Source organism: Felis catus, chromosome D1 (genome assembly GCF_018350175.1).
Source record: "Felis catus isolate Fca126 chromosome D1, F.catus_Fca126_mat1.0, whole genome shotgun sequence".
In the NCBI taxonomy this organism is placed as follows: domain Eukaryota; kingdom Metazoa; phylum Chordata; class Mammalia; order Carnivora; family Felidae; genus Felis; species Felis catus.
Genome location: NC_058377.1, coordinates 13907188 through 13923222, shown reverse-complemented (window position 1 = coordinate 13923222; position 16035 = coordinate 13907188). Strand labels below are relative to the sequence as shown.

Here is a 16035-nt window from a genome sequence, read left to right as displayed (position 1 = left end):
TTTGTTTATTTATTTTTAAGAGACACAGACAGAGCATGAGCAGGGGAGGGGCAGAGAGAGAGGGAGAATTCGAAGCAGGCTTGACTTGAGACGAAGTCAGCCGCTTAACTGACTGAGCCACCGGGGTGCCCCAAAAGTGGGGGTTTGGGAAGTAGATCCTGGCTCCTGGAATAGAGACAGAAAACAGGGATATGTCTTTGTGGAGCCAGGGGGAATAGATGCCAGAATTCCTCCTTCCTCTAACTCCTGATTTGCTGGGTCACTCCCTCTCTGGATAGTCTTTTTCTCCTGGTGATAAGAGTTATGGGTTGAATTATGTCCTCTCCCCCATCCATACATTGAAGTCCTCTCCCCTAGTACCTCAGAATGTGACCCTTATGTGGAAATAGGGTTGTTGGAGATTTAGATGAGGTTGTCCTAGAGTGGGAGGTGGGGACCCTAATCCAGTATGACTGGCGTCCTCATCCAAAGGGGAAACACGGACACAGACGCTCTTAGAGGGAGATGCCACCTAAAGACGAAGGCAGACGCAGCATGATGTGTCTGTGAGCCAAGGGATGCCGTAACCACCAGAGGCTAGGCCAGGGGCCTGGGACCAGTCCTGCCCTCACAGCCCTCAGATGGGACCTTGATCCTGGACTTCTAGCCTCCAGAACTGAGAAACCATCAGTTTCTGTGGTTGAAGCCCCCAGGCTGTGGTGCCTGTTACTGTAGGCCTGGCAGATTAATACGATCAGAGGTGCCCCCCTGCCGGAGAGGGTATTCCCTCCTCTCCCCCGTCCCCACCCCCGTCAGGACTCCACCCAAGAGAATGAGGTAGAGGGACTGTAACAGCAGGCAAAGATCCTCAGGGAAAGTGATTTTTTGCAGCCCAGTCTGGCTTCCTGTGGATCTAGCTATTACTGTGGATCAGGAGGTCCTGCCTTCTATCCCGCCTAATTCCCACCTGCTGTACGTCCAGCCCTTTTTGTCTTATTTGACCCTCAGAAGAGACAATGGTCAACCGGAACCCCCACCTCCAGAAAACAGGCCTTGGTTGCCTAAACGGCTGATATGGAGTCTCCTTTCCATAGCAGCTGACTGCCCCCAACCTCCCAGAGCAAGGAAAACCTTCGGCGCCCAGCCCCCACCCCCTGTCCAGACCCAATCCTCCAAATGTCCGCCTGATGACCTTTTCTCCCATGTCCCGGAGTAGGCGAGACAGGCTGTGGCCTCCTCCCCCGAGTCCAGCCCTCCCCTGCCTCCCTGGACCCCTGCGCACAGGCCGTCCTTCCCAAAGACAGGGTTTGTTTATGTGATCCCACACGCCTTGTCTCCAAACACAGCGTGGAAATAAGTCGCGGGGACGAGAGGCAGCGGCTGCGAAATCGCAGTGACCGATGAGAGGGCCTGATTGCTTGTGCGTAGCTGCTGAAAGGGGTCTTGACATTTTAAGTGCTCGTCACAGTGAGGAATGACAGCGGCAGACAATGAGACACTTCCTCTTTGCCTTTTGCTGGCTATTAATAAGTGTTTCTGATTCTGCAGATGTGGGAGAGATTCTGGGCCATTGGGTTGGGTGTGCTGTGTTTTTTTTTTTTTTTCTCACTTTGTCTTTCTCCCAGGTCCCCGTTTCCTCCTCTCTCCCCTGCCTCCCGCTCTGTGAGCCTGCCGCCAGTCTCCGTCTCTCCCCGGCTGTTTGTCTTGGAGTCAGATTTGTTAGTGCTCAGGAAATGTCATCAGGCAGCTGGTCTCCGACCTGCTCTTGGCTCTTTGCTCGAATCCAATCCCTTAGTCTCCCCTGGCTTGGACCAACTGCCAAATCCCACTCGCTTTCCCCAGGGTTAGAGAAGAAGAGAAGGAGTGTGGCGCACTGTCGGGGAAGACAGAGAGCGTGTGAGGCTGGAATTGGGGACAGGGTGGCAGGGCACTGGCTGTATGATGCAGGACCACTGAGAGCAGTCAGTGTAGGCAGGGACAGAGGGGCCGGGCCTTGGGGACAGACCAGTTCAGAGACAATGGGGGGGGGGGGGGAGTAGATTCTTCTTCCCTTCCTCCTTTCAGCAGCACCGACTTCAGAAAAGCCACAGCCTTTCTGTCCTCCTCCAGAGCCTGCATAGGGAGGGGTGTCGTCTCCCGGCCTTGGGGAGAATGTTGGCTGAGCGCATCTAAGAGGAGGCTGTTTGGTGTCCAGAAGCCCTGAGTCTCACTGTTCGTTGTTTCCAAATCCACTCTCTCTCCCAATTAGGGAGATCAACCACCTGATGTTCCCAGAATTGAGGCATTTTCCACAGAGCTCAAACTGGGACAGTCCTGGGGCCTACGAGGACCCTTAGTCACTTGACCCAAATCACCCCATGACTCCTGACCTGGCTTCTGGTGTGCCTTCTCAAGAGGTACCTTCCTGGCTTAGGGGCGCCTGGGTGGCTCAGTCGGTTAAGCGTCTGACTTCGGCTCAGGTCATGATGTTGGAGCCCCTTGTCGGACTCTGGGTTGACAGCTCAGAGCCTGGAGCCTGCTTTGGATTCTGTGTCTCCGTCTCTCTCTGCCCTTCCCCCACTCATGCTCGCTCTCTCTCTCTCTCTCTCTCTCTCTCTCTCTCTCTCTCTCTTAAAATTATATAAACATTAAAAAAAATTTTTTTTAAAGAGGTACCTTCCTGGCTTGAAATGCACTCTGGTGGAGAAGGCAGTGAGAAGGATGCAAGAGGGCAGCTTGAGTGGGAAGGAAAGAGCCTTCAGACCTGAGCGGCTCAGTCTTCTCATGCCAGCAAAAGAGAAAAGAGATGTCCAGCCAAGGGCGAGTGACACCTGGAGATGCCTTCCAAGCCAAGAGCCTCTGTGTCCCTGGGGGAACAAGGCTTGGGGGAACCAAGCAAATAGAGGGGCAATGCTCCTGCTCCAGGACCCGCCTGGCCCTCTGCTCCCCTTGCCCTCTCCCCTCCCTCTCGCTCCCAGCCAGTGCCCCCCACCTCGCCCCGGCTAGCCCCCCACCCCCCTCCGCAGCCTGGCTTCGTTGGAGTCCAGCTCCAGAGCCTTATCCCAAGCCCGCAGCCTTTGGATCTCTTTATTCTGATTCAATTACATACACAATATGAGCTTTGCAAACAGAAAATTACACGCTGCAATAATTGAATTCTTTCCTGGACTTGAAGCTTGCTGGGCTGTGGTGTGGAGCAGCTCCCAGATACCCAGCCTCGCCCCAGGGCCCCACCTTCACTTAGCAAAATAACTAACATTTAAACACCATTTTATAGTTAATAGTGCCTCTACCTCCACTATCTCCTTTGCATTTTACAAGTAGGTGAAGTAGGCTTTTACACACCGTGGTTAGTTCTTCCCTTTTTACGAGTGGGGAAACTGAGGCATAGAGCAATTCTAAGATGTGCTCAAAGTAACGGAGCAGGTGATTGTGTCAGAGCCAAGATCCAAATCTAAGTTTTATGTGACAAATTTCATGGTTTCCCCCCACCCCCAGTCCAGCCTGACTCCCATGTCCTGCCCACCCTAACCACCACATGGGCCTGGCTCTCCTGGTCCCTTGTGATTCATGAGAAAGGGCCCGATTACTTGCCCTCCCTCCTATAAGTCCAGGCCTCCGTGCTATCCAAGAGCCCTGGATATAATCACCATACCCCAAAGCCACTGTTTCTAGACCTGCCAAAACCCCCATAAGCAAAGATCGTGGTGGGCAATGCAAGAGAGGATGCTCTTTCCCGTCTACCAGATCTGTCCCCTGTAGGACCCACATGACAACTACGTTTCCATTCATTGTTCCTGCCCTTACTTCCTGCCCTTACTGCTGCTGGTGTCACGAAGGTTGATGGAGCAGGTGCTCTGGGCTGGGCATTTCTCTCATTTGGTCCTCCCGGCAAATGAATAAAGCTATGATCACTTCTGTTTTGGAGATGGGCAACCGGGGCTTAGAGCAGCCAAAAAAACTTGTCCAAGTCTCTATTGGAAATAGGGACTAGAACCCAGGCTTGCCAACTGCAGTCTATGTTCTTAACCACAGTGCCGCATGGCTGGCTGGAGACATGGCCCCTTTCTTCCTCCCTGGTTCAGATCAACCTACCCTTTGCACTGGGCTATTGAACTCCTTTCCTCATGGTCTCCTTGACTTTGGTCTTATGTTCACTAAATCCATCATCTGTACTCAGCTGGTGGGTGACTTAAACATCTCTAACAAGACTCCAAGAAAAACTCCATATTTCCCAACTGCTCACAGAAAAAAAAAAAGTTTGCACTCTGTGAGGCACTGGCAGGTGCTCTGTGATTCCTGTTTCTCTCCTGATTCCTACCTTCTGCCTTTTCCGCTGCGTCATATTCCCTAGCTATGCTAAACTGCTCAGAATTCCTTTATTGCAGACACCAGGAGGTTTCACACCTCAGTGTTTTTCACTTAGGCTTCTCCTCCTCCTTGGAGTTCCCATCCCACTTTTCTGTGCTGGGCTTAATCTTACTTCTTCATCAAGACTCAGCCTAGGCATCCTCGTCTCCAGAAAGCCTCTGCCGAATCTCAGGTGGGCTGAGTCTCCTTTGCTATGATTCCATAGTCCCCCGTGTGCACTGTCCTAAGAGGACAAATTACTTGTTCATGTGTTGGTGACCTGTAGCCCTGCCCTCCAATCCTGGACTGCAAGCTCATTATCCAGGGACTGGATTGTTCTCTCTGTGTGCCCCAGCAGCTAACACAGTTCCTGGCTCACAGTAATCACTCATGACCTGTCTGTCGAAAGTCTTTAAATCACTACATTTAGCTGATGACACTACATGCATGATCATGTCCTCTTAAATACCTAACCCCAGAAGATTTCCCATGATTCCTGACACCCTGAATATAAAAGGAACTATTTTACCAAATGGCCTGGAGTTGTATGTACCAATGGGAACTCTGTTTCTTAGAGATGAAGAAAAATTCTAGAATAAGAAAGTCTGTTCTTACACACCAACTGACTTTACACTGATTTCCTTAGAGGGTCCTAGAAAATGGGAAGGAAAGTTTGAGATAGTACAAAGTTAACCTGTCAATCTGAGGCTACTCTGACAGGCCTAGCCAACAAGTCAGAGAAACAAGTCTTCTTTCTGCTAAGAATATGCCAGGCATTATTGTCATAAAAGAAAACCTGGAAAAAATGAAGACATTTACCACGCTCCTGATATAGAAGATTCAATATTGCAAAGATGTCAATTCTCCCCAAATAGATCTATAAATATTTAATGCACTTCCAATCAAGATCCCGATAAGGTTTTTCATAGAACCTGACAAGCTAATTTTGAAATCCATATTGAAACATAAATATCAAGAAAATCAAGATAATTAAAAGAAAGAAAAAGGAAAGGAGATGTGCTCTCTCAGATATCAAACATACTATATATTTATAGTAAAACTCTGTGGTATTGACTCAAAAATAGGTAAGCAGGCTGAAAGACTAGAATACCAACTCTAGCACATAGTAGACACTGAATAAATATTTGTCAGGTAAATAAATAAAGGTGGCATTTCACATCAATTGTGGTGGGACAATTGACTATTCATTAGGGGAAAAAATAGAGGTAGATTCTACCAGTCACAAAAATCAATTCCAAATAGCTTAAAAACCAAATCATAAAGATATTCATAATATTTAAAAGAGACTATAGGACAATTTGTTTATGACCTTAGGGTAAGGAGGGCCTTCTAAATAAATGAAAATATGCAAAATATATAGAGCAGGGGTTGGCCCACCACCTATCTTTATGTAAAAATAGGGACACAGCCACATCTGTTGTATGCATTGTTTTGGGCTGTTTGTGCTACCGTGGGAGTTGAGTGGTTGTGACAGAGACAGTAGATCGCATGAAAGTGAAAATATTTACTGTCTGGCCATTTCTAGAAACTGTGCTGACCCCCGACACAGCATGAAAAGATTGATAAATAGAACTATATCAAAAGTTAAGGGGCACCTGGGTGGCTCAGTTGGTTAAGCGTCAGACTCTTGGCTTCAGCTCAGGTCATGATCTGTCGGTTTCATGAGTTCAAACCCCTCTGCACTGTCAGTGAAGATCCTGCTTGGGATTCTCTCTCTTTCTCCCTCTCTGTCTTCCTCTCCCCCACTCACTCTCTCTCTGTCTCTGTCTCTCTCTCTCTCTCTCTCTCAAAAAAAATTAAAACTTAGCTGTCACAATGATGCTATGAACTAAGTTGGAAGCATAAAACACAGGCTTGAAGAAAATATTTTCAACATATAATAACAGACAAGAGATTATAAGTATTGAGGTTATGTGAAGACAGCTTACAAATTAAGGAGTCACTCTAACAAGAAAAAGACGATTACCCCCCTAGAATGGTGGGCAGAAGATATGAACAGGAAATTCACAGAAGACATTAATATGGTTGATAGAAACCCAAAGAGATGCTCAACCTCCCTGGTTTTATCACTCAAGGCCCCAGCAAGAAATAGAGGGTGAAATTAGGCAATTTGAAGAAAGTTTAATAAAGGGACCATTTACAGAGGTGTGGACCAGATTTAAATAAACAGACAAGGGATCCTGGGCCAATAATTTTATACTATGTGTATTTTGTGTTATATATATTTACCACAATAAAATAGCATGTATGTCCTCCTCCTCCAAAAAGCATTAAAAAGCCAACTGTATGGTGTTTTAAAATATTCAAATATAAAGGCACAGACAGGTTGAAAATAAAAGATGCAAACTGCAAAGAATAAGCAGAAGAAAGCAGGCATGGCTATATTTCTATCAGAAAAAAACAGATTTTGAGACTAAAATATTACTGGAAATAAAGACATTAAATTTTTTTTTCAACGTTTATTTATTTTTGGGACAGAGAGAGACAGAGCATGAACGGGGGAGGGGCAGAGAGAGAGGGAGACACAGAATCGGAAACAGGCTCCAGGCTCTGAGCCATCAGCCCAGAGCCTGACGCGGGGCTCGAACTCCCGGACCGCGGGATCGTGACCTGGCTGAAGTCAGACGCTTAACCGACTGCACCACCCAGGCGCCCCTGGAAATAAAGACATTAAATGGTGGGTCAGTCCATCAAAAAAAAAAAAACCCTAAATAATCTTAAGGGTCTATGTACCTAATAACAACAGAGCTTCCCATATAGAAAGTGAGAATTGACAAATCTAAATGCAGAAATAAGGAAATCCACAGGTATAGTTTTTAACAACTTCCTCTCAATAACTGATAGAGCAAATAGCAAAATAACGCATAATTTGATAAACTGGAAGCTGTTGCCACCTCAAGGCTTGAAGGTCCAAGACAAAGAGTAGAAATCTGGGAGTACTGTATGGAGAGAGCTGATGACAGCAACTGTCCAGGGTGCATTAACCCACTGGGACCTGGCAGAGAAGGAAACGAAGGAATACAGTCCTCACCTTCATTCTCCTCCTGTCCTCTGAACCTTCTATTGGCTGAATCCAGCTGGAAGATGAAGGACAAGGAGCCTGTTGGAATAGTCCTTCAGGCCAGCTTCTTAGAGAACGGGGTAGGGAAATGTGGGGAGTGGATCTGGAAGGGCCAAGTGAGGATATTCACACCCATAATCCATGAAAATGACTATCACAGCAACAGTGAGATGCCCCTTCTAACCCACAAAAATGGTAAATATTTGTCAAGCGTGAGTGTTGTGAAACATACTCTCAGACACTGATGGTAGAGAAGAAATTTGGTCAGCTGCTTTGGAGTCCAATTTTTCAACTTCCTTTTAATTTTAAGTATGCATATATTATACCCCAGCAATTTCACTTCTCTGTATCTAGAGAAACAGTTGTACTATTGCACAAAGAGGTATGTACAAATATGTCCATTGCAATATTTTTTTAAGTGAGAAATGGAAAACATCCCAGATTCCTATCAGTTGAGGAATAAATTATATTATCTTTAAATAAATTGCATTGTAGTCATATGACAGGATAATATGCATTAGTTGAAAAGAATAGGATTGGTTCTAATATACTATTATGGGTAGCTCTCCAAGAGGTATTATTGAGTGAAAAATGGAAGCTGTAAAATAATAATATGTATGGTATTTTATTTATGTAAAACATATGCAAAACAATCATATATTTTATACGATAAGACATTTACATCAATGTAAATTTGTGGCCATAGTCTAAAAGGATATGTATGTCATGATTAACTACGAGAAGATGGTCAATTTTTTAATAAGAAGAACGTATTTATTTTTTGTTTGTGAGGTTAAAAATTCATTACCACCACTATCACCACCGGTGGCAACAAAGCCAGAAAACTAGCCGTGTTGGAATGCTCTCATATGAAGCCTTCTGGTTCTGTCTATCAGAATTCCTCCCTCCCGTGCACCATCTGGACCACAAATCTCTGTTCTAGCGTGTGCCACAGTTGGCCTTACACTAGGGTTCATGGTTTATGTGTCTGCTTTCCCCTCTGGACTATAATCTCCTTGAGTCCAAGAACTGTGCCTTTGTGGTGGGCACTCTTTGCTTTCTTTTCTCATCTCTGTCCTCTTTCTGCCAACTGTTCGACTTAAGTCCAATCCATAGGTGACAGCAGTGCCCTCCGGGAACGACGCTTGTCAGTAACAAGTACCTGGGCAACTGGCCCAAGTTGGACCAATTAGTGTCCCTTTCTGGAAAATGAGGACCTGGGAGAGAGAGAAGGCTAAGCCTACAATATGTCAACTGCCATGTTCTCAACTTCAGGGACAGGAGAAGCAGACAAAGCTAGTTCTGAAGAGAAGGAGAGAAGGAGAATCAAAAGACGTGCAGAAGGGAGCAAAAATCTGAACTCTGCTGGTGTTTGAGGACCTGACTCTGCTTTGCTTCAGCAACATCTCTCTGTCCCTTTTGTGTAAAGTCGTCCCTGCATCTTTATAAATGTCCATAGTTTTGACTAACATCTCCAGTTGGTTTCGGTCGCTTGTAACCCGGAGAATTCTAATTAATAGTGAAGAGCTATGCCCTTTTGCATCTCCTACTGTACCTACCTCAGGGCAGAGCCCGCTTCCTAGTGGGTCCTCTCAACAACCATTTGCTGAAATGGACCAAAGGAGGCGTTATTCCTGCCATAGGCCCTGCACAGGTGCCCACCTGGCCTCTGTTTCATACTTGCAGTGATTCTGGCTCACCACCTCCCAAGACACCCCATCCCACCGATGGGGCAGCTTGAGCACCTCCATGTCCTCTCTGTCATGACAGCTCTGCAAATGGGAAGTCTCCTCTTTTCCCAGCTTCACCTAATTTTCCCCATCAGGCACCTCTTCCACACCCTTCTTTCCCTGATCACGCTCCTCACAACAAACCCCCGTTTGTCAGCGTCACTCTTAGAAGGAAGTGCCCCAAACTGACTCTTCAGACTTCAGGCTCTGGTGGCCTGTGAGTGATGGGCAGGGCTGTGGGATGCCACAGGGCTGAGCCACAGGGCTGAGAGTCAGTAAGGGGCTGTATTATGTTGCTGAGGATTTAAAAAAGAATTATTCCGTGTAGGGAACTACTTGGAAATTGCTCCAATGTGTAAACTCTTTGCTATTAAAGGTGAGTGGGAATTGTGTTGATACAGAATTTGGTGTGCTGATGTGAAACCCTGAGTACAAAGTGTTACCACAGCGGGAGGCACACGTCCCCCCAGGCAATCCCACAGTCCCTCCGTGACTCTGAATCACTCATACTTGAGGGGCAGCTGGCATCCCTCAAACTTGGAATTGAACTGCGGACACTACAAAGTCAAGTGGGAAGCAGGCTTGTCAGAGCATCGTAGAGCTGGGAGGATACTCCGGAAGGGATCACCTAGCCTAATCCCTTCATTTTACAGCTAAGCCACCTTAAATCCATTCTGGAACCTGTGGGGCATTAATAAATTAATAATTAATTAATAAATAAATAAAATGAAGTCAATTTTACCTATGAGGAAGCTAACCCAAGGTGGTCCGATGGCTAACCCAAGAGCATGCGGCAGGCTGGGAGTTCACAGTTCTTTCCTCCACACTTACTGGTCTGTGAGAGGGAGCTGGCAGCCCGTTAGGGGCAGCTCTTAGGTGCAAGGAAGCGTCTCATCTTCTCTTTGAGGACAGCAGGCACAGACTAAGGGCCATTTGTTAACAGCCAGAAATCTAGAAGCAGCTGAACTAATCAAAGCTTGCAATTAGGGAGCATCCCTCAGCCAGACTGCCCACCCAGAACTGGTTTCCCGGCCTGCCCCCTTCCCCACAGGAAGCACGACAAATCAAATCAATATTGGAGTTAAATTCTTCCCTCTTCTTAAATGTTGCATCTGTGAGACTGTAAGGGATGGCAATCGATTAGAGCACAGTACGGGCTTTATGTGCACGTGCAAATCTCTTAACTTCTCCAGAGACGCCAGAACCTCACCTTCTCCTGCAGTAAGCCTTTAGGAAACAGGGAACAGTTGTCTCTCGGTGCAGTGACCAGACAGAACATGCCATGCTCTCTCTGATGACTTCTCTAAGTTCCACGGGGGAGAACTTACCTATTTGACCAGGAGAACAATCAAACTCTTTATCTACAGTCGCCGCGTACGGTGAAAGCTGCAGGCTGTTTGCAGTGTAGAGGGGTGTCTGAGGAACAGCCCTGGTCAGCTCCCTCCGGGTTCCTCAGCATGGTTTAAGGGTGGCAGGAGATAAGCCCAGTTCCCGGAGACGAGTTTAGATCCCTCTGGAATTCCAAAGGTCTGAAACTTCATTTCCTCCCCGAGAAGTGACAGATGAGAAGGACACTATAGGGGTTTTGGAAAACAAAACGTGTAAATTATATAACAGCTCACAATGGAAATAATCGGGGCAGCAAGAGAGTTGGCCAAATCCAGAAGGTACCGGACAACAAGTCTAGCCTGAAGAATTCAAAGTCCGGGAGAAGCCATGCGCCCAATCCCACGCCGGCTTCTGACTTCCCCGTTGCCCTCCGGGCACCCTTTCCAAAGGGAATACCTCTTCCGTTCGCGGCTTTGCTTGGGTGCCCAGTTTCCTAGTGTCTTTCAAAAATAACATTTATCTGGCTTTGAAGGTCTTATTCTGGGGACATTTCTTATTTTCCTTCTTTCTTCTTTCAAAAAGAAAGAAAGAAAGAAAAAAAACAGCAGCTTTGACTAGTCTGAGGGTGACACGAACGCCTGATTTTTATGCAATGTTGCAAGTGCCTTTCAGCAACACAATGGCAGGCTCTTTGACAATGTCATGCGTCTATTCAAAACAAGCGGCATGCCAGTCAGAGGCCTGGGCGTTTGCACAGTGCTTGTTCTCCGTAGTGATAAGGCATGTTAGATTTTCCCATTCTATTTGAGAAATAATTCTGGTCTTTTTTAAGTCCCCTGCTTTTTTGATTATTTTTTTTTCTTGCCTCTTTGCCGAACAATAGGACCTGTCCCTGTTTGATTCCTTCCGTGATGCCTGTGCGGTAACAACTTGAGAAAGAGAGAAAAGGAGAGTGGGGACAGGGCTGGGGGTTGAGGGGGGGTAGAATGTGATGGCTTAACAGCCCTGCCAGGTGCTGGCCAGGAGAGGGACAGCGGGAAGGAGGGGCTGGGAGATTAGCACCGATAATTTTGTTGGGTCGATTTGTACAGCTCCTTTTGTTGGAAGCCAAGGTATGTAGGAGGATGGGTTAATTATCTAGCGGGCGTCCTGCTCCCTGGCTGGTCTACCACAGCTAATCCTCTCTCCCTTTAGCAGGTATGCAGCACCAAGAGTGGGAACGTCTGCTTCCTTCCCCTGCTGGAAGCATGATGGATAAAAAGAGGGGAAAAAAAAAAAAAAAGAATGGGGACAGGGATAAGAGTTGGGAGGGTGTGAAGTCATCCAGCTTTGCAAATGGAGAGAAAAAGTCCCCACCTACCTTCTCTCCCCAGCAGGTTCCCCCAGCTAGGATTTGATGTCTTCAAATAGACCTGCCCTCCCAACTGGGGTTAGCAGTTGGCTTTTGCTGTGTAATAAACCACGTCGAAACTTAGTGGCTTCAAACAATCACCATTTCCTTCGATCACAATTCTTCAGAGCAATTCTGGGCTGGGCTGGGCTGGGCTGGGCTGGGCTGGGCTGATCTCAGCTGGGCTCACTGATGTGCAAGTGGGTTGACTGGAGACTGGCCCAGACGGCCCCATCACACCCCTGGTGGTTGGCTAAAGCCATGAGGGTGACCGGGCCATGTGTCTGTCACAATCTAACAGGCTAGTCTGGGAAGCTGTGCTCCAAAAACAGTGACAGGGCAACGCCAGAAGTGTGCGTAAGTTTTCAAGCCCCTGTTCGCATTGGGCAAAGTCATATGGCTACACTCAGGCCATTAGTCATATGACCTACTCAGGTCAAGGAGTGGGGAAACAGTTTCTGGACTCAGCATCAGAACCAGAGGGGAACAGTCTGTGGCCGTTCTTTCTTTCATCTGCTACAGCTTGAATAGCCTCTCTCCTCTTTCCCCCCAGCCCCCGCGAAGACACGTACACTAATGTTTGATTCACACACCCGGTTCAAAGCTCCAGGAGAGCTTCTGTCTCGAATGCAATGCCAAAGCATGCTCATGCTCTTCACCCTCTCTGCATTTCTAATAACTCGTACCTGTCCTTTTGCTCTTCCTCCCTTTCACCTACCTGGCAGGATTTTGGAGCTAGCCTAAACTCCCTGTTTTGTGAATGGGGCACTCGGGGCCCAGGAAGGAGGAAGGGTGTGAGCACTGTTGCCCGTCCCATCGGTGGAATGCCTGAGACCCCCAACTCCCCAGTTCTAAGGCCCCATATCAGACACCTCGGGGAACTGCTGCACGCCTTTCCTCTACCACACAGAAGTAATGTTGTGCGTGTGTGTTTATGCCCTATCTATTACCGGAAAAGGATTCAAAGTGATTTCCACACCAGAACACAAAACAAAAGGAACAGAGCAGAGCCTTGAAGGGATGTAGAAACAGTAGATGTTCTCGGGCTCCTGAAATGAGTAGATTGTACCATTTGGGCAGATTTACTCTGGATTTGCTGGCAGCTGAGGCAAAGGACGGATATTCATTGAGTTATACAGTTTTGGGTTTTTTTCTAACAAAAGAAAACATACAAACTCATCTGTTGAGACAATTTATTTTGCTGGCACAAAACTCACGCAGACGTTGACTGGACCTATCTCTCTCTCTACAGAACATCGAACAGCGTTCTGGACACCTTCCTCCTTCACCGTTCCAAAAGCACATTTATTTGCTGTGCCTCTCGCCCCCTGCCCTGCACTGCCTGGCGTGGGGTGCTGCCCACAGTGGGTGCTCAATCAATGCTGCAGGCTGATTGGTGATTGGCATCAGCAGTTTTGACTCCACGCCGGGAGTCGAGTCTCCAGCCCTGGGTGAGTACACAGAGCTATCTGGAAGGCTAAACTAATTGATTTCGTATTGATTGGGCTGCAAACCTCTGTTCAATATCTCCAGAATCCGCAGATCCTCCAGGGGAAGAAGCCCCTTCAAATTTCATCCGGGGTTCCTCTAAGCAGCACAAATTTATAAATCGCTGTGCATACCCACCACACCAGAGTCCTTGCCCACCACCCCACCATCTACTCATGGGTGGCTCTGAGCAGATTCTTTTACTTCTCTGGATAGCTCCCTGCCCCCTGAAGCAGCCAGGTACTCTGAGCATCAAATGATGCGGTATGTGCAAAGCTTTAAGTGCCATAGCGACGTAAGGAATCATGGTGATACGTTCGGAGTATCAGCTCACGACTCAGGAAGACTTCCGATTGTTAGCCTCAGGCCTTGCCTAGATGATTCCACCCCAGCCTTGTGCCTTGTCATACACAGCACGTGTCAGAGAAACAAAAGGAAAAGAGGCTGAAGGGTGTCTACACGACCCAACCACCACTACAGGAGCTCATGTCACCTGGTGGCACTTTATGGGTACATGCTCCAGGTCCCCAGCAGTGGGAGATGGTAGATGGAAGGTCCTTCTTCTCAGGCGGCCTGGGCTCCTGCAATATTGCTGTGGTCGGGGACTGTCTCCTCCAACTCTGACGTGCATATGAATTCCCCGGGGTCTCATTAAAATGCAGATTATGATTCAGTAGGTCTGGGATGGGAGTCTGAGAATCTGCACCTCTGAAAACCTCCCAGGCAATGCCAGTGCTGGTGGTCTAGGGACCACACTATGAGCACAACCAGAGGTAAAAGGACCTATACGGCACTGATGGATAGAATTCTGTATATGGTATCGGTGTGCCCAGCTCACAATGTATATAACACGAGCAAGGAATGCAGTTTCTGCGGTTCCTAGATGGCCCTGAAGTTCAGAGCAGGTGGTTAACGGAGGGCAAAGCTTGCAGAGGGGGTGTTTGTTATCCCTTTACATTTACCATAACCAAGGTTCTTTCTGGAACTCAGGGTGTGATGAAATAGGAATGAGGGGTTGAACTTTACATTCTGCCCCTGGCTGGCTTACTTAAGGGTCTGAAGGAGGTGGGCTATTAAGTAATCTGGCTTCCTGCCATGTTAAACCAACAAATAAAATCACACAGGGACATACTGTTTACTGAGCACTTAGTATAACCCACAGTGTTATATTATGCTATACTTTACTGTACTATGCTATATTATACCATACTATACTATACTATACTATACAGCTCTACATTTTCACTAACACCTTTCCATAGATGAAAAAGCCAGAGGCACCAAGAGGTCAAGCAGGCATTCCAAGGTGATTCAGTCAGCAAAGGGCAAGTCAAATCCAGGTTCTGGGCTCCAAAGTCTACATTTTTCTAGGACACTGCACAAGCCCAGAAGTCAATGAGCCAGACATCAGCCCAGCAAAGAGCCCCTGTTCTTGGACGCAGCAGACATGAACCTCCAGGGAGGACATCTGTCTCCCCACTGAGAAGAGGAAGCTCACCTCATGGGCCCTGTCTTCCTTTCCTGCTCCAAGATGAGCTGCCTGGTGCACTCCAGGAACAGCCGCACAACTACGTGTCATCAAGGGAAAAGTGGGGAGTGTGCAGAGATACTAATCAATTACTTAGAAAACTGACAGTCTGGGGGTTTTCGCTTGAAAACAAGTAAAAATATGTCACTTGCTTTTTATTATTTTTTAAAAGTGCAGTTAGATATGGGACTTTAGCATGAATAACCTCAGATTCATGTGCCGATCAGATGGATCCTTAAACTTCCTAAGTGCTTCAAGTGTACACATTTTAACTTGAAAAATTACCAGGTTTGTCTAAAGAAAAATTTTCAAACATAAAACACGAAGCTCATTTGAAGAGAGGAATTCTCCAATGGAGTGAACCCAGGCTGTCATAAAGAAGTTAAACCAGGCATAAAGGAAAATGTCAGATGTGTGGGAGAACCAGATGTCTCTCCTCTTTTTTTTTTTTTTTTTTTTAATTTTTAGAACGTAGATCAGATTATAGGAGAATATATGAATGTCTGAGCCTGGGCATCAGGAGAGCCGGGAGGAGAGTGAGCCTTGCTCTCCTGGGTGATGCTGAGCTCTCTCCTGGAGAATACATTTTTTTTTTTAACTTCTAAATAAAGCACTCTAGAGTGGCACATTTATAACCACCGAAGAATTACTCAAATAAGAGACACTGTCAGCTATTTATTTTAAAAGCTTTTTTTCCTGAAGGAGAAGAGGAAAAAAAATCTCTCCACTTTCCTCCGCGTCCCTTCAAAAGGTTTGTGAGTGGATTCTTTCCTGGCTTTCTTTTTCCTCCTTAGGAGAAGAACCTATCTCCTCCTGGTCTGAGGATTATTCCTCCTCCTCTTTCTCTCTCTGCTCTGGCCCCAGCCATGTTATCTGTCCACCTTCCAGGAAAAAGGGAAGGTGAGCCTCAGGCTCATGAAGTGGGTTGAGCACGAAGAAACTGGAGTGTAGGGTTGTGGGGTGCACAAGGGGTTCTTAAGTAAATCCCAGAAATGGCACTCACCAAGAAGAAGGAAGGAGGGGCGCCGGGGTGGCGCAGTCGGTTAAGCGTCCGACTTCAGCCAGGTCACAATCTCGCGGTCCGTGAGTTCGAGCCCCGCGTCGGGCTCTGGGCTGATGGCTCAGAGCCTGGAGCCTGTTTCCGATTCTGTGTCTCCTTCTCTCTCTGCCCCTCCCCCGT

At 47.2% G+C, this 16035-nt stretch overlaps 2 long non-coding RNA genes across 2 annotated transcripts in view; one reads left to right on the top strand and one right to left on the bottom strand.

Annotated features, from left to right (window-relative positions):
* The window catches only part of LOC111556568, a 343041-nt gene that overhangs the window by 285786 nt on the left and 41220 nt on the right, over positions 1-16035 (top strand). The window contains exon 7 of the long non-coding RNA XR_002736076.2: positions 13092-13290. This is a non-coding gene — a long non-coding RNA (uncharacterized LOC111556568). The remainder of the gene's footprint in view (positions 1-13091; positions 13291-16035) is intronic.
* LOC109491805 lies at positions 62-15896 on the bottom strand. Its single transcript, XR_002145328.2, has 3 exons — positions 15859-15896; positions 10449-10694; positions 62-165 (listed from the first exon to the last, which is right to left on the bottom strand). It is a non-coding gene; the product is annotated as an uncharacterized LOC109491805 (long non-coding RNA).